General features: G+C 38.9%; 2 long non-coding RNA genes across 2 annotated transcripts; one reads left to right on the top strand and one right to left on the bottom strand.

Moving 5' to 3' along the window:
* The first annotated feature begins 3,522 nt into the window (after positions 1–3,522).
* LOC112790230 (uncharacterized) lies at positions 3,523–6,827 on the top strand. The gene is made up of 3 exons (XR_003196544.3): positions 3,523–3,921; positions 4,047–4,303; positions 6,224–6,827. It is a non-coding gene; the product is annotated as an uncharacterized lncRNA (long non-coding RNA).
* On the bottom strand, positions 4,547–6,038 carry LOC112790231 (uncharacterized). Its single transcript, XR_003196545.3, has 2 exons — positions 5,751–6,038; positions 4,547–4,750 (listed from the first exon to the last, which is right to left on the bottom strand). It is a non-coding gene; the product is annotated as an uncharacterized lncRNA (long non-coding RNA).
* Positions 6,828–25,792: the final 18,965 nt, after the last annotated feature.

Genomic DNA, 25,792 nt, shown 5'->3' with positions numbered 1-25,792 from the left:
CCCTGCCCTCCACAAGGGCAGGGCAGCCTCCTGGAAGCTACTCTTTTTGGGCCAAAAATTGAATTAAAAATCCCATTTAATTCATTTCTTCACCAAATCAAAAGCCCATCCAAATCCCAAAATCCAAGAATAGAAAGTGTATAAATAGGAGCTAGTTTGATGTAATTAGGACCTTTTGCTTAGCTTTTGAATTTTTCACTTCCTTTGAGCTTTGAATTTTATTTTTGCACTTTGGAACTTCTCTTGGTGTCTTCACTGAGATTTCAGAGAATTGGGGAGGAGAATTGATCTCTCTTCTTCCTCGTTCTTGCTTGGGCATTTTTAATTTTCTTGTTTAGAGTCTTGGGTGTTAAGAATTGAGGAAATTCTGTCTCAATCTCCACTCAAGAGCTCTTTAGTTTCTTTTCCGCATAATTGAATCCATTTACATTCTCTTTACTGTTTCTTCTTCAATTTCTTGTCAATTGCTTTGAGAACTTGGATCTAGGAAGGTAATTGAGATCTAGGCTCTGCTACCTAGTCTCTGGAGTCCTGAGATCCTAATTTACTTTTGGTTCTTCTGTGAACCCTGCTGCACTTTAATCTCAATTTCTGTTTGAACTCTAATTGTTCATAACTCAGTTTCTGTTCTATTAACTGTGGCAATTCAATTTCTCTTTGTTTAGATTCTGCAATCCCAGTCCTCAAATCCCTTTTACATTCAAGCAATTTACATTCCTTGCCATTTAAGTTACTGTAATTTACATTTCTTGCACTTTAAGTTTCAGTCATTTACTTTCTTGTTCTTTAAGATTCAGCAAGTTTATTTTCCTGTCCTTTAATTTACTGCAAATTCCCCTTCTCCCTTTACTTTCCAAGCAATTTAGCTTCTGTTAAATACAACCCACTCAACCAAAACTTGATTCGCTTGACTAAATCAACCACTAAACTAAAATTGCTCAATCCTTCAATCCCTGTGGGATCGACCTCACTCATGTGAGTTATTATTACTTGATGCGACCCGGTACACTTGCCGGTGAGTTTTATGTTGGATCGCTTTCCACACATCAACTACAATTTAAAAAGAATAACATAATCCATCGGTGAAGAAATAAAAGAACAATAATCAACAACAAATACTCCATAGGTTTAACAATAATCAACAACAAAAAGTCAACAGCAAAATAGGGTGAATAGAAATTGAATCAAAAATTGAACCAACATGACTGGGAGGCTCCATTCTTGAGGAGTTTGTGATGAAGATAGAGAGTGGCTGAGCTAAGTGCAGGATGATGACGTCTGGCGCGTGCTGCTGTGGTTTGTTAAGGATAATGGCAGCTGCTGTGTGTGGAGGAGACAGCGTGCTGTTGGAAAGGTGGTGTAAGGAGCCGTCAAGGATGAGGGGGAGAGAGAAGTACTACAAGCCTATGAGGAAGTGAAAGGGAGAGGAGAGGGCCGCGATAGAACTGTCCGACGGCATCGATGGTGGAGAAGAAGGAAGAGGTTTGGCGCTAGAGAGAGGAATCTCGAGTTAGGGTTCTGGAATGGTTGCAACTAGTTTAGGTAATGTGGATTGTGGAGGGGGGCTAGTTTTATATTAGGGTTTTTAAGAACATCGGTTCAGTTTGGAATTTTTTTGTCAGAACCATAAATCAAACAACAAAAAACTGCAAAAAATCATTTTTTTTCAATTTTTCGGTTTTTGGTTGTTCGATTATAAGTTTTTTTGGTTCGGTTAGTCAATTTTGTTTGGATTGGATTGATTTTGAACACCTTAGACTCTTGTGTGGAAAACCCTTAGGATAATCCAACGTAGCACATTAATATCCGGTCACTAGCATTATTCGACTGTGGAGAGAATATAAATTGATGTGATATTGGCGAATGACAATTGTAAATGACTTGATATGCTCTTGAACTGCTACGGATTCCTTTATTATTCGGTCATAAATTTTTCCGATTGTCATCGAATTTCCATCAAGAGATCCAAGCTTTGAGTATAGGTGCATAGTACTTTGTCTCTCTTCATCAGCAATAGCAAAGAATTATTTCTTATACGAATGGTTAAACTTTTACTATCAATATAGTTGCATGTATTAATCAAACCTTACAAGCAAAAGAACAACTTAATATCGAGCACAAAACCTTGGTATCTCAACATGAATGAAGAACCCTTAGATAGCGTTTGGTGGAGAGACACAGACGGAAAGACTGAGACTGAAAGACAGAGACTAAGAGATAAAGACTGAAATAAATCTCAGTATTATGTTTGGTACAGAGTGAGAAACAGAAATTGAAATAAGAATGAAACTCTAATTTAATTTGCATAAAAGGTAAAATTGGAATTAATTAATTGAAATAAGGGTATTTTAGGTATAAAATGTTATTAAAATTTCAGTATCCATCTCTAAAAATTTTAGTCTCCTCTATCCATACTTTTTGGAAGTACTAAAATACTGAAATTTTGGGGACAAAGACAGAAAGTTTAGTACCAGTCTCTGAACCAACAAACATAATACTGAGTCTCAGTCTCTCAGTCTCTATCTCAGTTCCTCAAAACAAACGCTGTCTTAGAGTGAGAAAATACTTCTTACTTATTAAATGGAATAATGTCATTCATGATGGTCTCATTCATCAGTCTAGGTTGTCATGTTACATAAATTCTACGTCCGTTTCTATCTTTAATTTATTCTAAATTTTGTTTGCTTTGTGAGATTTAAAATTTGAACTAATGAATAAAGAAATATTTAGGTTTAATTATTCTGTTGGTCTCTATAGTTTTGCGAAATTTTTAATTAGGTTCCGATACTTTTTTCCCTTTTAATTGAGTCATTGCACCAATTTTTTTTTAATTAGGTCCCTATATTTTTTTCTTTTATTTGGGTCCCTGCACCAATTTTTTTAGTTGGGTCCTTATATAATTAAATCAATTACTGTGAAGATGGACCTAATTGAAAAAAAAATTGGTGTAGGGACCAAATTAAAAAGAAAAAAGTATAGGGACATAATTGAAAATTTCGCGAAACTATAGGGACCAACAGAGTAATTAAACTTAATATTTAATATCACATTATGCTTTCATTTTACTTCAATAATAAAAATTGTCTGTTAACTACATTCCATGAAAACCTAACACTATATATCGTCGTATCAAGAGGTTTTGCCCATACGAGTACAATTAACATACGAATAAAATTGGAATAAAATTGTTAATTTTTTAATTTTAAAAAATTAAATTGTTATTTTTTCGAATCAAATATTTAATTAACCATAGAAGTATTTAATATTATAGTTAAATCGTTACAATAATACACGTATCTCGGGTACACTGAAATTAAATTTGTTATGCCCATATTTTGGATACTCAGTACCCAGTTTATGCACAACTTTCTAGTTGTGTCATATTTCGGGTGTACACGGGATTTTTTTTAAACTTATATAATATCATGGGTATATAGTACTCAATTTGCGCTTTTAAAAATTTCTTAATCACATTCCCGAGATGTGTACGCATATTTAAAATTATAAATTTTTTTACATATTACACATTTCGATAAATATTATATTTATTTAATTTAATTAAAAGAATTTGCCAGTACTCGTCCATTCAAATAGGAAAAAAATGACCAGGTACACACTCGCGAAAATCACTGGGTATTGCTGTACATTAACAATACACAGCTTAAAGTGAGTAATGAAAAGGGATAACCCCCTTCCATAAAACTCATCTTTCTCCACTGGCCATTAACCTCATTGTGAACCACATCTAACCATCTTCCCCATATCATATCTTTCAACCCCGCCCTAATCGATGAGGTAGCATCCATCGACCACATCAGGTACCCCAAGGATCTGACAACGCCATTCACCAACAAAATGCACAATCAAATGCTCCGAATGATGACATACGTGCACTCTCCCTAGTTGATCGCAACGACAACGGTAAGTTGTACATCCCCCTTGCGTGATAGTATAAGTAATACGCCCAGTTTCGACAAGTTGTATTGACTTTCTTTTTTATCTCCTCATTGTTGATATATGTATGTCGTATGTTCAATTTATTGCAGGGATGCACTTTGTGCTTGAATGTGATTGGAGTTAGGTTGTTGTTTAGTAGAACTGGCAAACGATTCTGCGCCTACTTTTTGATGGCCTACGTCATCCCCAGCCACAATACCAGATGTAGACGCGAAACTCAAAATTCAAGGGCACCGTTCATTGATTCTTCGTGGCCGTCCCTTCTAGGCCACAAACTAGCTCCATCAGTGCTGCTAGGAGATAATCCAGGAGCACTTGGCATGGGAGGATGTGGTGGCAAAACTAGGTGTGTTCATCGTGCGGTTTGGTTTGGTTTTTTAAGAAAAAACTATCTGATCCAATTTTATATTAGTAGTTCGGTTCAGTTTGGTTTGGTCTTTTTACTGAGACCATCCGAACCAAACCAAATCAACTAAAATCGGTTTGGTTTGGTTCAGTTTGTTCGGTTTTTCAATTCAAAAAAGTATTCTGTTATAGTTATTTTTCATGTACTAAAACTCTGTCCTATGTTATTTTCAACAAAAACATATGCAACAAAATAACAATTTTAATTTCACAAAGTCATAAATAAATTCACACAACATAATAACTAACAAAAATCTTGATTTAAGAAGTTCAACAACAAAAGAAATTATAATACAACAATCGAAAAGCATAAAATTTCAACACAACAAAAAGAAAAAAAGTTGCTTCCATTAATTTTTCCAACAAAGCAGCCATATTTTGATGTTCTCTAGCAAGATAGCAAAACATTGTTAAGTAAACAAAGAACCTGGAATTAGAAGCTGAGTTATAACCTAAACAATACCAAATGGAGTTGTATATCTAGGGGAAAAAATGAATATTAAACAGTAGTATAAATGCACATAAACTAAACATGTGCCTCTAGATGTTAGGTATTCTTGATTCTCAATCTTCAAATTAGGGGAACAGGGTCCATGCCTAAGATTTTGCATTATTTTCAAAATTAGAATCATAACAAGTTTTAACAAATAAACCCAGTTTACAAACAAAATCATTGGTTCACTTTATTAAAACTGTAAAATCATTGTAGTACAAGGCAACAACCTTAAACCAGAATTAAAAGAAAAAACAAATGTCAAAACAAAAGATAAAAACCAACAAATTTTACCAGAGGAAAAAAAATAAATAAGAGAATATTATCCAAGAATAAAAACCAATAGCCCACTTTATATCTGATATTGAGTTATTATCCAGTATCATTTACATATCTAAGAAGATTGAGACTTTGATTTGGGATACAAAAACTTCTGTTCTTCCTCCTACAAGTGACCTCAAACACAATCACACCAAAGACAAACATATCCAATTCATAGCAAAAAATCATAATAGAACCAAAACCTTTAACCGAGAATCACAACAAAAAAAATAATAAATTCAGAATTTAGAATAAACACACAAAAAAAGAATAAAATCAGAATAAACCCTAAAATCTAATAAAAATAGAACTAAATCAAAATAAACCAAGAACAAAGCCATAAAACATAATCATAAACAAAAATCCTAAATAAATGTTATTACCAATAATCATAACAAATTGAACATTATCATAACAACAATAAAAAATCAAAACCAAGAACCAAGAACCAATAATCATAACGAATAGAAAAATCATCATATTACAACATAAAAAAGTTAGAAGTCAGAACAGAAAAAAATTAAAAAAGATCAGATTAAATAAGAAATCAGAACAAAAATTGAACAAATCATACCTGAGGCTGAGAAATTTAGAACGATGGAGAGAATGATGGAGAACCACGGCACTAAGCCACTAACGATGATGCTAAGAGACGCGGCTTCTAGACAGCGTGGACATCGACAGACGACGAGACGAAAACCGCGGTTGATGAATGGTTGGACAGCGACGGCAGACAAGAGTAGAGGATTGTGACTGAGGGAGGAGTGTGCGTGAGTGAGAGACATTGAGTGAGAGAGAGCAGTTTGTGTGTGAGCGAGAAAGGAGCAAGGAAAAGCAGCATGAATGCATTAAGGTTTAGGTTAGGGCATATTTTGTAAAATTAACTTATATAGATATACCGGTTCGGTTCGGTTCAGGTTTTCAGTATCAAATCTGAAAACCGAACCAAACTGAACAAAAAACTGCAAATTTTTTTTCGGTTTTTTCAGTTTTCGTTTTATCGATTTTTTTTGGTTCGGTTGATTGGTTTTGTTCGGATTGGATCAGTTTTGAACACCCCAGGCACAACAAATCCAAAAACTAGTCGAAGTAACCAGAGCGGACATCAACGACTTCAACCATGACATATTGGAAGACCTAAGAACTCTCAACTACGAGCTCCAATGGGAGGTCGACAACTTCAGAAGACGCTACTGTGACATGTCTAACTCATACAAGAGTTTCCACCGCCTCTGCTATGGGCCGGACTGGGTTTCCTCTGATTTAGATAGCCACTAGTGGCAAGCTAAAGGCAGTAGGTTCCAATGAGGTGCATATCTTCTTTGCAATTGTCCCTTTACCACATATGCTACATTATGTCTTCTAACGTTCTAGGTTTATCTCTTTCTACTAAGTAATTCTTTTTTTTTTAATTTAGGTCATTCTGGGCAAGTCCTTTTGTTCTAACTTTTATGTTAAAAAAACTCCTTAACCTTGATTAATGTCTTAACGAGTGGCGTATCAAATTTTCCAGCTGCTAATGCATGCTTCCTTCACTTGCTAAGATGAAAATAGAATTTAATTTAAATAAGATACTGCTATCTAATGTATGAAGTTAAAATTTAGAGGAAAAATCACCAAAACTAATTATGTCTTAAGACAAATTACATTACTTAACTCATTCTTACGTTGGTATTCCTTTTTTTGTTCCAAAAATGAAATACACTAAAATTGGGAAGAGTAAATCTGTACATTTTGAAAAGCAACGCATAAAGTAATACTAATCAATTTTTCAAAAAAAAAATATTATTGCTATTTAATCCAATGTTTATATATATTTTTAAATGCACTTCATATACCCAATATTTCTTTTTGTGCACACTATTTCTTAATATACAAATTACATATTATGTGCTTTAATAATATGATTTTATCAAATAATAATAAAAATTTTATAAATTTATATTTAATTAATATATTAAAGTAACAAATGATTGGAAAATTTTCAAGTGTTTTGGTCACTTTAACTGAAACATTGATGTACCATGTAGGAGCAACTTACAATTATTCTAGAAAAATAATTAATTCTTTTGAATTTTCTAATTAGGACAATTTTTTTCCTATTCTGAGACATTTACTTTACGTGTAGTCAAGCCATGCATAAAGTAAAAACAGGTTTCGTTAGGAATAGTACAAAGATTAGATGTCTTATCCTTTAAGATCTATTTTTTTACTACGAGGTTCTTAGTTCAAATATACATATACACACTATCAGAAAACTGTTTATTACAGACGGATATTTTCAATATATTTTATCCCACAAAAATATAGACAAATTTTGCGAGGAAATTTTTGTCGAAAACAAAGAAAAATGAATGACCATGAATTTACAGACGAAAAAAGAATTTGTTGATATTTTTGTCAGAAAAATTAGTATTTTTTCATGGAAAATTATTGCTGACGAAAAATCTGTCTATATTCAAATCATCAAAACACTTTGTTTTAATTAAATCATTATTCATTAAAGACAGAAATCCGCCTGTAATTTAAAATATTCCGTCGAAAATATTCAAATAAAGGTTTTGTTACACATTCTCCTCATCATTTCACAAAACATTCCCCGTGCCTCCACACCCAACCCCTCCAAATCCTTCATCAGTGGCACCTCTCGGCTTTGCACCGCCATGCATTGTCGAAGTTCCGTCACACTCCTTCCCCAATCTTTCCGTCACATCCGTTGCCTAATATCTCCGTCATATTGAAATAGAAATGATAGAAATCCAAATAACTACCCTAATCTCTTCCACGCCGTTACCACTCTTCTTTTTCGCTGCTACACTAACACCAGCCTCTCTTCTAGTTTGCTATTTTTTATTGAACTTTACATTTGTATGTTAAAGTGCTATCGAAATTCTAAAAATACTAAATAGTACCTTTCAACAAAATAATGATAATGAAAAATTTTTATTTCTTAAAACAAATATAAACATTTTTAATAACAAAATTTGTTTTAAGCGCAAATCGCTTAATTACACATATAATCTACCCACATATTAATTATTGTAATATACTGTAGTATAATGTAATTCAATTTTTTTTAATCTTTATAATTTCATTCGGTATTAAGATTATTTTATATTCGATTTCAACTAGTATAATATTAATGTACATCATATTGTTATGCATACAAATAAATTAATTGAATTAAAATTTGTAAATTATATTATAATAATTAGTCATTTTGTCAAAACTAGAATTACATAAATTATTGTGTAAAAAGGAGTAATTTTAAATAACCAAAAATTGTATAAATATGTTTCTTTATTTCTTAAACTAAAATATGATACATATTTCTTCAATTTTTTGTGAGTTTTATATATAACACAAACCACGTGTATAACTTCTTTTAGTTGATCTGACATAAATCAATTAAATAAACATGATTAATAAGAAGAAAATATAGGTATTATCTACCCTTTAATTAAAAAAATAAATATTTTTAATATTTTTCCTTTATTTATTTTATTAAATGCAAGAGCACCATTATTAATCCAACTATTTTTTTTCCATCAACTTAATGGATTACTCTACAATAGATTCTTAAATACAACCAAAAAACCATAAGCAACCCAAACATGTACTATATATATTGTTTACAACAACACTTTTTAAGTTGTACTAAATAACATTTCAGCAAAGTCCCGTCCCCTGACCAAAAAAAAAAAGAAAAAGAAAAGCTCCGTCTGAAAGAGAAAAGATTTCACATAAGGCCACCTAAATGAAAAAATTGTCTCCTTCAACCTCACACAAAGAACAACCATTGTTGGCTACTTAGGATGGACTTTCGGTTGTCTTTATATCCCCATTATGCAACCAGGTCAAACGACTTAACTGAGGCAATGCTGTTAATTCATCTCCCCGTTATGCAACTAGATCGGGCGATTTATATATGAAAATGCCGCTACTTCTGGTTCTCATAGGGGAACTTGCGATCCATTTCATAGATGAACCACCTCCATTAACGCAGCAACTCTAACCACCAACCACGACTACCTCCGAAACATACTCCCTTGGACTACCTGTTTTTGAACAAGCACCATTAGTTCCACTGCTCCCTACTCTATAGCATAGTGTCAACCCATTACGATGACAAATCCTCGGACAACATCCTTTTCTCAGTGGGATATGGCCATTCGAGAAACTGCTATTGCTAGCCATGGGGGATCTCTCTATTTACAATCCAATCCCCATAGTAACAACCAAGGAGTTATCATGCTTAAATGTTAAATATAGATTAATGAAAACAACCTCTTCTAGCACGTGTCCTTTCTTCGTTGGCTGGTTAACGTGTAGCCACTGGTAGCCATCGCATGTGCGACCACCACAGATACCACCAAATAAATATTATCAAAACCTGCTAGAAGAATGTTCGCAGTCCTATTGCTGCAAATTCATCAATGCTTACATTCCTACATATTCTCAAAGAAAACTATGAATATTTGAATAATAACTAATTTGTACTATCAGATTCCTTTAAAAGTAACCTATGAATTCTCTACTTTCATTTTGTGAAGAATATATCATGCCTTCATTAATCTTGAGATGACAAAACGAAGGAACTCACTTCATTTTGATGTCAGGAATCAACCTCTAGCCTTGCCAAAAGTGTTCGAGGAATCAACACGTAAAGGGATTTTCGTTTTTGGACAGGACCTAAGGTCAACATGCTTACTTGATTCGGAACCCATCACCCAACCCCAACAGATCTTCCCTCCCACCCGTTTCCTCATCTTTAGTCAGCATCAACACTATCTTGACATTGCTTCATGGCTGAACCGATCCTTAATCTCTGCCATAACCAGCTACTGTGACCTCTTCTGGTTGTAACGTCCAATTTCTTCTTATTTTTCCATCCTGACATTAAAGGTCAATAATTAAACTTTTGGTGCCATCGTCGCTGCTCAAGAACCTAAGACATCTGCCATCAAAACACGCCGACGTTGCTGCCCTTCGTCACTACTGAGGTCCTGCAACTATTATACTGCTTCATGGTATCCATGGCTACCTCATCCTCTTACAAAGATAGCTAGGAGACCAAGAATGAAGAAAACCAGATTCCTTGTCACCTCGATGACTTCTGCTCTAATCTGTTGCTTGAATGATCATTGTTTCCTACTGTTTGGGATTGAATCGTCTTTGTCGAGCGTCGCCACCACCACAGGTGTCTGAAATACTCGAAGATAATCCAAGTGCTACCGAGGATTGAAGAACTGTGTTGATGGTGGTTAGCTCGGGCCTCCTCTGATCGGCTAATATTCTGAGATGGTGGTTGCTCCCATTCCGCTAGGCGTGACCGCTGCATCATCTACAATAAGAAAAAGTTGGTGATCCCATATTCTCTCCGCTTTGGTCTGCCACCACCAGCTCCCCCAATTCAAGGCTCTACATGCTTCACAAGACAAGACCGCCTTGAGTTCACCTTATATATTCCAACTCCAGTTTGGTTCCAACTCCGCTGCCAAGCACCTATCAGATGGGCGAGGGTGTTCCCTTCTCTAAGGATCCAAGTAAATTCACATTTTGGTATGTTTACCGCCAAGAGATGTATGTCTTAAAGAATTGCCTCTACCTCTTTGATGTTGGCTTTTGATTCCAGAGCTTATACTAAAGTTAGTTTATCTGATTCAATGAGAATTCGCTCTATTTGTATATTTTTTTGCTAAAATTAGAGCATTTCTAATAGCATAAGCTTCTGCCGCCAAGCTTGAAGATGCAATGATTCTTTCTGCTGCCCTAGTGAAGAGTTTACCAAAACTATCTCTAATAATCGTTTTAGTTTCTCCTTCTGCAAAATCTTTCTGATATGCGGCATCCATGTTTACTTTCATCCAATCTCTTAGTGGAGGCTTCCAGGTTACTTCCTTACTCCTACTATGTTCAGAGCTTTCCTTTGATTGAGTTGTTTCCTCTGCCAGCTTTAGTTGCTTTTGTGAATTATGTCTCCATGATTTAGTTGCTTTTGTGAATTATGTCTCCATGATTTTTGCCTTTATGATTGTTGCTTTGGGATTTACTTTTGATTTGTTAAAAATAGCTATGTTCCTCTCTTTCTAAATTTTCCAACACATAAATGCAATTCTAGCCACCATTATCTCCTTTTCATTTCCTCGGTCCTCGCTATGTTCTTATGGTTTTGAATCTCTCCATTAGCCATGATCCTAAACTTGTAGTTGATTCCTTGTTTGGTGTGCATTGGTTCTGTCCTCCAAACCATGCCGCTCTTGTCCATAGACATAATAAGGGAGCATGTTCAACTGCCTCATACTCAACCCTGCATAAAATACAATTAAGACTTTTAGTGGATTATATTGTGGATTAAATAGATTATAATTTTCCAAGATTCTATTGTGGATGACCCTCCAAATAAACATTTGATTCTCTGTGAAACTTTGACATTCCAAATGTCTTCCAAATCTATACTGACTGAAAGAGTATCTCTTGCCATATCTTTCGATTCCTTTTTGGCAACATGATATCCAATTTTGACTGTATAATTACCATGGCTTTAAAAACTGAACGAGACTGACTAGTTCAATCCGATTAACTGAGAATTGTCCTCTGGTCAGTCCAATTGTGTCAAAGAATCATCTAACAAAAAATTGATGAAAAATTGGCCGAACTGATGGTTAATTAGTGAACCGTTGGAATTGGTCCGATTTTTTATGGTGTGGCTGCTTTGCTAAAAATGCTACTAACCGTCAAAACATTGTTGATTTATTGTTTTATTTAAAAAAAGAAATCAAATTTTGCAATTAGTAAACCTAACCCTAAACCTATAATCCGATTCCCACACATCAAAGAAGAGAGACTCGAAAATAGCTAGCCTTAGTAGCCACTTACCACTGCCTTCCCTATCGCTGAACTACTTTTCATTGACCAGAGGATGCTATCGCACCAACATTGTCACAGAATTCTTTGAGTTAATCTTAATTTGTTAATTTTTTGAGTTAATTATTGACTTATTGTTAATTATTATTAATTTTTTTGAGTTTGTTAATAATTTATTAACCACATCCTCTTCTTCATGATTACAATTTATTAACAATCTCTTTTTTTTCATGGTTGTAATTTTACTATTTTAGCTATACTCTGCTTCATTCAAATACACTGTGTACAATTTGAAAGTTTTACACAAGTTTACTCGTTTAAATATATGAAATAACTATTTTATTATAAAACGGTAAAATCGATTAAATCACGGTTAAATTGGTTGAACTAATGAATTAGTGAACCAATAGTTAGAACAGTTTAATGATCGATTCTATTTTTAAAACTTTGATAAAAATATAGATAAATACATTTGATATTTTGTTGCTTTTCAAGTCGAATCGAACGCATAGATCAAGAATCCCACTCTATGCTTAGATCAGATGGGTAAAAAAGGATCTTTTAAACTTTTTTTTTAATAAAATGAACCTATTCACTTTAGACTTAATTTAATATTGGACCAGAATATGAATAATTACCATCCCATTTATATGGCCAAATAAGTTGATCTTCCTTTCTTATTAAACTGATTGGAGTTTGTAACGGCCTGGCCCAGGCCACTTACGGGTCAACCCGACCCACTGATAACCCGACTCGATCTGTCGGGCACGTGCAGATCACTACGCGACCCGGACACGCGTCCCTGACAGCTCTCCGCTGCAGCTGAGAGGAAGCTTCGAGGAAGGTGGGCCTGTCCTTGTAGGGCCCACCTCTGACACGGTATAAAAGGGGAAGGACCTGCCCTTTCCCCAAGGTACGTCACTTTTCCACCCATCATATTCCCCACCTGCACACCAGCTGACTTGGGCGTCGGAGTGTCTTCGCAGGTGGCACCCCCCTTTTTCCTTCCACAGCAAGAGCTCTGGTGCGCGAAATTGTGAACAATACTTTTCACAACTCTCATAATCCCCGGTCATGAACCCCAAAAACTTGGTGTTCAATACCATGGCATTACACAACTTCGCACAACTAACCAGCAAGTGCACTGGGTCGTCCAAGTAATAAACCTTACGCGAGTAAGGGTCGATCCCACGGAGATTGTTAGTATGAAGCAAGCTATGGTCATCTTGTAAATCTTAGTCAGGCAAACTCAAATGGATGTAGGTGATAAACGCATAAAAACATAAAGATAAAGATAGAGGTACTTATGTAATTCATTGGTAGGAACTTCAGACAAGCGTATGGAGATGCCTTCCCTTCCGTCTCTCTGCTTTCCTACTGTCTTCATCCAATCCTTCTTACTCCTTTCCATGGCAAGCTTATGTAGGGTTTCACCGTTGTCAGTGGCTACCTCCCATCCTCTCAGTGAAAATGTTCCTATGCTCTGTCACAGCATGGCTAATCATCTGTCGGTTCTCGGTCAGGCCGGAATAGAATCCAGCGATTCTTTTGCGTCTGTCACTAACGCCCCGCCGGCTAGGAGTTTGAAGCACGTCACAGTCATTCAATCATTGAATCCTACTCAGAATACCACAGACAATGTTAGACCTTCCGGATTCTCTTGAATGCCGCCATCAGTTCTAGCCTATACCACGAAGACTCTGATCTCACGGAATGGTTGGCTCGGTTGTCAGGCGAGCACTCGGTTGTCAGGCGATCAACCATGCATCGTGCAATCAGGAATCCAAGAGATATTCACCCAATCGAAGGTAGAACGGAGGTGGTTGTCAGTCACACGTTCATAGGTGAGAATGATGATGAGTGTCACGGATCATCACATTCATCAAGTTGAAGAACAAGTGATATCTTAGAACAAGAACAAGCGAAATTGAATGGAAGAACAATAGTAATTGCATTAATACTCGAGGTACAGCAGAGCTCCACACCTTAATCTATGGTGTGTAGAAACTCCACCGTTGAAAATACATAAGAACAAGGTCTAGGCATGGCCGTGAGGCCAGCCTCCCAATAATCTAAGAACTAGACGTCCAAAGATGATCTAGAGATCTAAAGTGATCAAAAGATTTCAAATACAATAGTAAAAGGTCCTACTTATAGAAAACTAGTAGCCTAAGGTTTACAGGAATGAGTAAATGACATAAAAATCCACTTCCGGGCCCACTTGGTGTGTGCTTGGGCTGAGCATTGAAGCATTTTCGTGTAGAGACTCTTCTTGGAGTTAAACGCCAGCTTTTATGCCAGTTTGGGCGTTTAACTCCCATTTTGGTGCCAATTCCAGCGTTTAACGCTGGGATTTCTGAGGGTGACTTTGAACGCCGGTTTGGGCCATCAAATCTTGGGCAAAGTATGGACTATCATATATTGCTGGAAAGCCCAAGATGTCTACTTTTCAACGCCGTTGAGAGCGCGCCAATTGGGCTTCTATAGCTCCAGAAAATCCACTTCGAGTGCAGGGAGGTCAGAATCCAACAACATCTGCAGTCCTTTTTCAGTCTCTGAATCAGATTTTTGCTCAGGTCCCTCAATTTCAGCCAGAAAATACCTGAAATCACAGAAAAACACACAAAGTCATAGTAAAGTCCAGAAAAGTGAATTTTAGCTAAGAACTAATGAAAATATACTAAAAACTAACTAGATCATACTAAAAACATACTAAAAACAATGCCAACAAGCGTACAAATTATCCGCTCATCACAACACCAAACTTAAATTGTTGCTTGTCCTCAAGAAACTGAAAATCAAATAAGATAAAAAGAAGAGAATATGCAATGAATTCCAAAAATATCTATGAAGATCAGTATTAATTAGATGAGCGGGGCTTTTAGCTTTTTGCCTCTGAACAGTTTTGGCATCTCACTCTATCCTTTGAAATTCAGAATGGTTGGCTTCTTTAGGAACTTAGAATCCAGATAGTGTTATTGATTCTCCTAGTTAAGTATGATAATTCTTGAACATAGCTACTTATTGAGTCTTGGCTGTGGCCCAAAGCACTCTGTCTTCTAGTATTACCACCGGATACATACATGCCACAGACACATAATTGGGTGAACCTTTTCAGATTGTGACTCAGCTTTGCTAGAGTCCCCAATTAGAGGTGTCCAGGGTTCTTAAGCACACTCTTATTGCCTTGGATCACAACTTTATTTTTCTTTCTTTTCTCTCTTTTTTTTTCGTTTTCTTTTCTTTTTCTCTCTTTTTTTTTTCGATTTTTTTTTCATAGCTTTTTCTTGCTTCAAGAATCATCTTTATGATTTTTCAGATCCTCAGTAACATGTCTCCTTTTTCATCATTCTTTCAAGAGCCAACATTCATGAACCACAAATTCAAGATACATATGCACTGTTTAAGCATACATTCAGAAGACAAAAGTAATGCCACCACATCAAAATAATTAAACTGTTATAAAATTCAAAATTCATGCAATTCTTTTTCTTTTTTCAATTAAGCACGTTTTTTATTTAAGAGAGGTGATGGATTCATAGGACATTCATAACTTTAAGGCATAGACACTAAGACACTAATGATCACAAGACACAAACATAGATAAACATAAGCATAAAATTCGAAAAATAGAAGAATAAAGAACAAGGAAATCAAGGAACGGGTCCACCTTAGTGATGGCGGCTCTTTCTTCCTCTTGAAGATCCTATGGAGTGCTTGAGCTCCTCAATGTCTCTTCCTTGTCTTTGTTGCTCCTCCCTCATGATTCTTTGATCTTCTCTAATTTCATGGAGGATGATGGAGTGTTCTTGAGGCTCCACCCTTAGTTGTCCCATGTTGGAACTCAATTCTCCTAGGGAGGTGTTTAGTTGCTCCCAATAGTTTTGTGGAGGAAAGTGCATCCCTTGAGGAATCTCAGGGATCTCAGGATGAGTAGGGTCTCTTGTGTGCTCCATCCTCTTCTTAGTGATGGGTTTGTCCTCATCAATAGGGGTGTCTCCCTCTATGTCAACTCCAACTGAATAACAGAGGTGACAAATGAGATGAGGGAAGGCTAACCTTGCCAAGGTAGAGGACTTGTCCCAACCTTTGATCAAAGTTGACCCTTCTAGTGTAAGGATGTTCATCTCCTTGCATCATAGGCAGGTTGAACGCCACCCTCACACTTTCCGGACTAAAATCCAAGTATTTCCCCCGAACCATAGTAAGATAATTCTTTGGATTCGGGTTCACACTTTGGTCATGGTTCTTGGTGATCGATGCATTGGCATAGTACTCTTGAACCATCAAGATTCCGACTTGTTGAATGGGGTTGGTAAGAACTTCCCAACCTCTTCTTCGGATCTCATGTCGGATCTCCGGATATTCACCCTTTTTGAGTGAAAAAGGGACCTCGGGGATCACCTTCTTCAAGGCCACAACTCTCATAGTAATGGTCTTGGTGCACCCTTGAGATGAATCTTTCCATCTCCCATGACTCGGAGGTGGAAGCTTTTGCCTTCCCTTTCCTCTTTCTAGAGGTTTCTCCGGCCTTGGATGCCATAAATGGTTATGGAAAAACAAAAAGCAATGCTTTTACCACACCAAACTTAAAATGGTTGCTCGTCCTCGAGCAAAAGAAGAAAGAAGAGAGTAGAAGAAGAAGAAATGAGGAGAAAGGGAATGGCTTTGTGTTCGGCCAAAGGGGAGATAAATGGTGTTTAGGTTGTGTGAAAATGAAGGAGTGAAGGAGGGTTTATATAGGGAAGGGGGAAGGGTAGGGTTCGGCCATTTGAGGGTGGGTTTGGGTGGGAAAGTGGTTTGAATTTGAATGGTGAGGTAGGTGGGGTTTTATGAAGGATGGATGTTAGTGGTGAAGAGAAAGATGGGATTTGATAGGTGAAGGGTTTTTGGGGAAGAGGTGTTGAGGTGATTGGTGAATGGGTGAAGAAGAGAGAGAGAGTGGTCGGTAGGTGGGGATCCTGTGGGGTCCACAGATCCTGAGGTGTCAAGGAAAAGTCATCCCTGCACCAAATGGCAAACAAAATCACGTTTTTAGCCATTTCTGGCGTTAAACGCCGGGCTGGTGCCCATTTCTGGCGTTTAACGCCAGCTTCTTGCCCCTTTCTGGCGTTTAACGCCAGTCTGGTGCCCCTTTCTGGCGTTAAACGCCCAGAATGGTGCCAGACTGGGCGTTAAACGCCCAACAGCTAACCTCACTGGCGTTTAAACGCCAGTAGGTGCGTCCTCCAGGGTGTGCTATTTTTCTTCCTGTTTTTCATTCTGTTTTTGCTTTTTTCATTGATTTTGTGACTTCTCATGATCATCAACCTACAAAAAAGAGAAAATAACAAAATAAAATAGATAAAATATAACATTGGGTTGCCTCCCAACAAGCGCTTCTTTAATGTCAGTAGCTTGACAGAGGACTCTCATGGAGCCTCACAGATACTCAGAGCCATGTTGGAACCTCCCAACACCAAACTTAGAGTTTGAATGTGGGGGTTCAACACCAAACTTAGAGTTTGGTTGTGGCCTCCCAACACCAAACTTAGAGTTTGACTGTGGGGGCTCTGTTTGGCTCTGTTTTGAGAGAAGCTCTTCATGCTTCCTCTCCATGATGACAGAGGGATATCCTTGGGCCTTAAACACCAAGGATTCTTCATTCACTTGAATGATCAACTCTCCTCTATCAACATCAATCATAGCCCTTGCTGTGGCTAGGAAGGGTCTGCCAAGGATGATGGATTCATCCATGCACTTCCCAGTCTCTAGGACTATGAAATCAGTAGGGATGTAATGGTCTTCAACTTTAACCAGAACATCCTCTACAAGTCCATGGGCTTGTTTTCTTGAATTGTCTGCCATCTCTAGTGAGATTTTTGCAGCTTGTACCTCAGAGATCCCTAACTTCTCCATTACAGAGAGAGGCATGAGGTTTACACTTGACCCTAAGTCACACAAGGCCTTCTTGAAGGTCATGGTGCCTATGGTACAAGGTATTGAAAACTTCCCAGGATCCTGTCTCTTTTGAGGCAGTTTCTGCCTAGACAAGTCATCCAGTTCCTTGGTGAGCAAAGGGGGTTCATCCTCCCAAGTCTCATTTCCAAATAACTTGTCATTCAGCTTCATGATTGCTCCAAGGTATTTAGCAACTTGCTCTTCAGTGACATACTCATCCTCTTCAGAGGAAGAATACTCATCAGAGCTCATGAATGGCAGAAGTAAGTCCAATGGAATCTCTATGGTCTCATTTTGAGCCTCAGATTCCCATGGTTCCTCATTGGGGAACTCATTGGAGGCCAGTGGACGCCCAGTGAGGCCTTCCTCAGTGGCGTTCACTGCCTCTTCTTCCTCCCAAAATTCGGCCATGTTAATGGCCTTGCACTCTCCTTTTGGATTATCTTCTGTATTGCTTGGAAGAGTACTAGGAGGGAGTTCAGTAATTTTCTTGCTCAGCTGACCCACTTGTCCTTCCAAATTTCTGATGGAGGACCTTGTTTCAGTCATGAAACTTTGAGTGGTTTTGATTAGATCAGAGACCATGGTTGCTAAGTCAGAGTTATTCTACTTAGAACTCTCTGTCTGCTGCTGAGAAGATGATGGAAAAGGCTTGCTATTGCTAAACCTGTTTCTTCCACCATTATTATTGTTGAAACCTTGTTGAGGTCTCTGTTGATCCTTCCATGAAAGATTTGGATGATTCCTCCATGAAGGATTATAGGTGTTTCCATAGGGTTCTCCCATGTAATTCACCTCTTCCATTGAAGGGTTCTTAGGATCATAAGCTTCTTCCTCAGATGAAGCTTCCTTAGTACTACTTGGTGCATTTTGCATTCCAGACAGACTTTGAGAAATCATATTGAATTGTTGAGTCGATATTTTGTTTTGAGCCAATATGGCATTCAGAATGTCAATCTCAAGAACTCCTTTCTTCTGACTAGTCCCATTGTTCACAGGATTTCTTTCAGAAGTGTACATGAATTGGTTATTTGCAACCATTTCAATCAGTTCTTGAGCTTCAGTAGGCGTCTTCTTCAGATGAAGAGATCCTCCAGAAGAGCTATCCAAAGACATCTTGGACAGTTCAGAGAGACCATCATAGAAAATACCTATGATACTCCATTCAGAAAGCATGTCAGAGGGACACTTTCTGATTAATTGTTTGTATCTTTCCCAAGCTTCATAGAGTGATTCTCCTTCCTTCTGTCTGAAGGTTTGGACTTCCACTCTAAGCTTACTCAATTTTTGAGGTGGAAAGAACTTTGCCAAGAAGGCATTGACTAGCTTTTCCCAAGAGTCCAGGCTTTCTTTAGGTTGAGAGTCCAACCATGCTCTAGCTCTGTCTCTTACAGCAAAAGGGAATAGCATAAGTCTGTAGACCTCAGGGTCAACCCCATTAGTCTTGACTGTGTCACAGATTTGCAAGAATTCAGCTAAAAACTGATGAGGATCTTCCAATGGAAGTCCATGGAACTTGCAATTCTGTTGCATTAGAGAAACTAATTGAGGCTTAAGCTCAAAGTTGTTTGCTCTAATGGCAGGGATAGAGATGCTTCTCCCATAGAAATCGGGAGTAGGTGCAGTAAAGTCACCCAGCACCTTCCTTGCATTGTTGGCATTGTTGTTTTCGGCTGCCATGTGTTCTTCTTCTTTGAAGAATTCGGTCAGGTCCTCTAAAGAGAGTTGTGCTTTGGCTTCTCTTAGCTTTCTCTTCAAGGTCCTTTCAGGTTCAGGATCAGCCTCAACAAGAATGTTTTTTGTCTTTGCTCCTGCTCATAAGAAAGAGAAGGGAACAAGAAAATGCGGAATCCTCTATGTCACAGTATAGAGATTCCTTGAAGTGTCAGAGGAAAAGAAGAGTAGAAGACAGAAGTAGAAAATTCGAACTTATCAAAGAAGATGGAGTTCGAATTTTGCATTAAGGGATAGTGTTAGTCCATAAATAGAAGGATATGAGAAGGAGGGAAGTGATTTTCGAAAATTAAGTGAAAAAAATTTTGAAAACATTTTTGAAAAACATTACTTAATTTTTGAAATTGAAAGTGGAAAAGAAATCAAGTGATTTTTTGAAAAAGATTTTGAAATTAGAAATCAAAAAGATTTGATTGAAAACTATTTTGAAAAAGATGTGGTTAAGACGATATGATTGGTTTTAAAAAGATGTGATTGAAAAGATATGATTTGAAAAATATTTTAAAAAGATTTGATTTTGAAAATTAAAAACTTGACTAACAAGAAAAGATATGATTCAAACATTAAACCTTTCTCAACAGAAAAGGCAACATACTTGAAATGTTGAATCAAATCATTAATTGATAGTAAGTATCTTTGAAAATGGAAAGAAATTGATTTTGAAAAAGATTTGATTGGAAAATTCATTTGAAAAAGATTTGATTTTGAAAAAGTTTGAAAACTTGAAAAAAAATCTGATTTGAAAACAAAATCTTCCCCCTTGTGCCATCCTGGCGTTAAACGCCCAGAATGGTGCACATTCTGGCGTTTAACGCCCAAAACTATACCTTTTTGGGCGTTAAACGCCCAACCAGGTACCCTGGCTGGCGTTTAAACGCCAGTCTGTCCTTCTTCACTGGGCGTTTTGAACGCCCAGCTTTTTCTGTATAATTCCTCTGCAGCATGTTCTGAATCTTCAATTCTCTGTATTATTGACTTGAGAAGACACAAATTAGAAATATTTTTGGATTTTTAATAATAAGGAATAATCAAAATACAACTAAAATCAAATAACAATGCATGCAAGACACCAAACTTAGCAGTTTGTATACTACTAACACTAATGATAATGCATATGAGACACATAAACACTCAAGTCAAGAGAATTCAAAGATTAGAGTAAGAAATCATCAACAATTATTTGAAGATCCTTAAGACACATGAATGACTGCATGCAATTGACACCAAACTTAAAATGAAACGCTAGACTCAAACAAGAAATTTTTGGATTTTATGATTTTGTAATTTTTTTGTGCTTTTTCGAAAATTAAGTGGAAAAAGATATCAAAATTCTTAATGAGAATTCCAGGAATCAGTGCAATGCTAGTCTAAGACTCCGGTCCAGGAATTAGACATGGCTTCACAGCCAGCCAAGCTTTCAAAGAAAGCTTCGGTCCAAAATACTAGACATGGCCAATGGCCAGCCAAGCCTTAGCAGATCACTGCTCCAAAAGCAAGATTGATAAAAATCAACAAGCTCTTGTGATGATAAGTTGAAACCTCGGTCCAATGAGATTAGACATGGCTTCTCAGCCAGCCAGACTTCAACAAATCATCATGAAACTCTAGAATTCTTCTTCAAGAATTTCGAAAAAAATAAATACCTAATCTAAGCAACAAGATGAACCGTCAGTTGTCCAAACTGAACAATCCCCGGCAACGGCGCCAAAAACTTGGTGCTGTTGCCGGATCTTGGCACTGATGTTACCGGACCAAAAGCTTGCTCAAAACTTGAACAATCCCCGGCAACGGCGCCAAAAACTTGGTGCGCGAAATTGTGAACAATACTTTTCACAACTCTCATAATCCTCGGTCATGAACCCCAAAAACTTGGTGTTCAATACCATGGCATTACACAACTTCGCACAACTAACCAGCAAGTGCACTGGGTCGTCCAAGTAATAAACCTTACGCGAGTAAGGGTCGATCCCACGGAGATTGTTAGTATGAAGCAAGCTATGGTCATCTTGTAAATCTTAGTCAGGCAAACTCAAATGGATGTAGGTGATAAACGCATAAAAACATAAAGATAAAGATAGAGGTACTTATGTAATTCATTGGTAGGAACTTCAGACAAGCGTATGGAGATGCCTTCCCTTCCGTCTCTCTGCTTTCCTACTGTCTTCATCCAATCCTTCTTACTCCTTTCCATGGCAAGCTTATGTAGGGTTTCACCGTTGTCAGTGGCTACCTCCCATCCTCTCAGTGAAAATGTTCCTATGCTCTGTCACAGCATGGCTAATCATCTGTCGGTTCTCGGTCAGGCCGGAATAGAATCCAGCGATTCTTTTGCGTCTGTCACTAACGCCCCGCCTGCTAGGAGTTTGAAGCACGTCACAGTCATTCAATCATTGAATCCTACTCAGAATACCACAGACAAGGTTAGACCTTCCGGATTCTCTTGAATGCTGCCATCAGTCCTAGCCTATACCACGAAGACTCTGATCTCACGGAATGGTTGGCTCGGTTGTCAGGCGAGCACTCGGTTGTCAGGCGATCAACCATGCATCGTGCAATCAGGAATCCAAGAGATATTCACCCAATCGAAGGTAGAACGGAGGTGGTTGTCAGTCACACGTTCATAGGTGAGAATGATGATAAGTGTCACGGATCATCACATTCATCAAGTTGAAGAACAAGTGATATCTTAGAACAAGAACAAGCGGAATTGAATGGAAGAACAATAGTAATTGCATTAATACTCGAGGTACAGCAGAGCTCCACACCTTAATCTATGGTGTGTAGAAACTCCACCGTTGAAAATACATAAGAACAAGGTCTAGGCATGGCCGTGAGGCCAGCCTCCCAATAATCTAAGAACTAGACGTCCAAAGATGATCTAGAGATCTAAAGTGATCAAAAGATTTCAAATACAATAGTAAAAGGTCCTACTTATAGAAAACTGGTAGCCTAAGGTTTACAGGAATGAGTAAATGACATAAAAATCCACTTCCGGGCCCACTTGGTGTGTGCTTGGGCTGAGCATTGACGCATTTTCGTGTAGAGACTCTTCTTGGAGTTAAACGCCAGCTTTTATGCCAGTTTGGGCGTTTAACTCCCATTTTGGTGCCAGTTCCAGCGTTTAACGCTGGGATTTCTGAGGGTGACTTTGAACACCGGTTTGGGCCATCAAATCTTGGGCAAAGTATGGACTATCATATATTGCTGGAAAGCCCAGGATGTCTACTTTCCAACGCCGTTGAGAGCGCGCCAATTGGGCTTCTCTAGCTCCAGAAAATCCACTTCGAGTGCAGGGAGGTCAGAATCCAACAGCATCTGCAGTCCTTTTCAGTCTCTGAATCAGATTTTTGCTCAGGTCCCTCAATTTCAGCCAGAAAATACCTGAAATCACAGAAAAACACACAAACTCATAGTAAAGTCCAGAAAAGTGAATTTTAGCTAAGAACTAATGAAAATATACTAAAAACTAACTAGATCATACTAAAAACATACTAAAAACAATGCCAAAAAGCGTACAAATTATCCGCTCATCACAACACCAAACTTAAATTGTTGCTTGTCCTCAAGCAACTGAAAATCAAATAAGATAAAAAGAAGAGAATATGCAATGAATTCCAAAAACATCTATGAAGATCAGTATTAATTAGATGAGCGGGGCTTTTAGCTTTTTGCCTCTGAACAGTTTTGGCATCTCACTCTATCCTTTGAAATTCAGAATGGTTGGCTTCTTTAGGAACTTAGAATCCAGATAGTGTTATTGATTCTCCTAGTTAAGTATGATAATTCTTGAACATAGCTACTTATTGAGTCTTGGCTGTGGCCCAAAGCACTCTGTCTTCCAGTATTACCACCGGATACATACATGCCACAAACACATAATTGGGTGAACCTTTTCAGATTGTGACTCAGCTTTGCTAGAGTCCCCAATTAGAGGTGTCCAGGGTTCTTAAGCACACTCTTATTGGGTGAACCTTTTCACCCCCTCAAATAATCACCCGACCTGTCCGGCAACCGACGACCGAACATTGGCGCCGTCTGTGGGGATACGCTTAAATGGAAGTCGCGCTGGGCCCCGGAGACCAAGCTCGAGGAGTCGGAGCGGAGGGGGCAGCCTCCGTCGCATCGCTAAGGGGGCGGCGGAGGTCCCCCCGACAACACACAGAACAGCATACGAGGACACGACCCTTCGGGGGAACGGGCGGCGACAGCGCCATAATAATGCAGGAGCTACGCCATAGGGTCCAGAACCTAGAACGACAGTTGGCCGACCGAGAGCGAGACGGACGAACCACCGACCCCAGTTACACCCCGTCCCCTGAAAGCGAAGAGGAGGACTCCCACCGAAGCCGCCTGCGGCGTACCTCCGCATCCCGAATGGAAGCGGAGAGCACGCGCGAGGAGTCCTCGATCCCGAGAAGACGAAATGACACGATCATCTACTCCCGAGGCAGGTTAACCCGCCGAGCGGCACGGGATCGCGAAGACGGGGACGGGAGGTCCGCGAGGACACGACAACCTGTAATAATGGGTGCCACCCCATTCCACCGATCTATCCTCGATGTCCAGTTGCCGAAACACTTCGACAAACCAACGGACATGAGGTACGACGGAACTCAAGACCCTCTAGAACACCTCACGGCCTTCGAGGCCAGGATGAATCTGGAGGGAGTAGAGGACGAGGTAAGATGCCATGCCTTCCCGGTAACTTTAGCGGGACCCGCAATCAGGTGGTTTAACGGCCTCCCGCAGGGATCGATCTACAGCTTTTCGGACATCAGCCGTGCATTCCTGGATCGGTTCAACGATGAATGCTTGGAAATCGACGGCCTAACCGATTCGGTGGCCAGTCTTTGCCTGACGAACGGCCTCCTCAACGAGAACTTTCGAAAACATCTCACCACGAAACCGGTTTGGACGATGCACGAGATCCAGACGGTAGCCAAAGAGTACATAAACGACGAGGAAGTCAGCCGAGTTGTGGCTGCCAACAAACGGCAGTCCAGCTACAATCAACCCCGGCAACACGGGAACGGGGAAAGGCCGAAGGAGCAAACCAGGGAAGAGGCGCCAAACAAGGCACCGAGGACATTCCCCCGAGTCGGGAAATTTACCAACTACACTCCACTCACGCTCCCCATCGTAGAAGTTTACCAACAAATAGCCGAGAAAGGAATCCTGCCGAAGCCCCAACCACTCAAGGACCGCACTGGAGGGAACAAAAACCTCTATTGCGATTACCACAAGGGTTACGATCACCTAACGCAGGACTGTTTTGACCTAAAAGATGCACTAGAACAAGCGATAAGGGAAGGCAAACTAGCAGCATTCTCCCACCTTATCAGGGAGCCAAGGAGACGTTATCGCGACCAAGACGAAGAAGGCAAAACCCGTTCGGTAAAGCGGCGACAAGAGCCAGAAGGTGGAGATCACGGCCTCACGGTGATAAACGTGGTAATGGCCAAAAACGCCGCACCAAGATCCAGATCGGCACACAAGAAAGACGCAAAGATATTGTCGATCTCCTCCTCATCGACGCGAAACCCTAAGAAGCCTCCATTCATTTCTTTCGGCCCAGAAGACCAATGGTTCGACGAGGCCCCGGAGAACCCGCCCATGGTCATCACGGCCAGAGTGGGAACCGGCCTCGTCAAGCGCATCCTTGTTGACACGGGGGCGGACTCGAACATCATGTTCTGCAACGTATTCGACGCACTGGGATTAAGGGATGCCGATCTGACGACTCACCAACACGGGATCATTGGGATGGGGGACCATTTCATCAAACCAGACGGAGTAATATCCCTGCCAATCTCAGTGGGACAATCCCAGGGCCGAAGATCGGCAATGGCCGAGTTTGTGATCCTCCGAGACTCCACCGCCTATAATATCATCCTGGGAAGGAAGACGATCAACGATTTCGGGGCCATAATCAATACAAAGCTACTAGTCATGAAGTTCGTTACCGATGACGGATCTATAGGGTCCGTGAGAGGAGACCTCGAGACGGCGGTCGCTTGTGACAATGCCAGCCTCTCCCTAAGAAAGAAGTCCAAGGAGGCGTCCGGCGTGTTCCTA

The sequence above is a fragment of the Arachis hypogaea genome, chromosome 3, assembly GCF_003086295.3.
Source record: "Arachis hypogaea cultivar Tifrunner chromosome 3, arahy.Tifrunner.gnm2.J5K5, whole genome shotgun sequence".
Classification (NCBI taxonomy): Eukaryota; Viridiplantae; Streptophyta; class Magnoliopsida; order Fabales; family Fabaceae; genus Arachis; species Arachis hypogaea.
The sequence above is the reverse complement of the archived record's forward strand: the minus strand, read 5'-3'. Positions and strand labels throughout refer to the sequence as shown.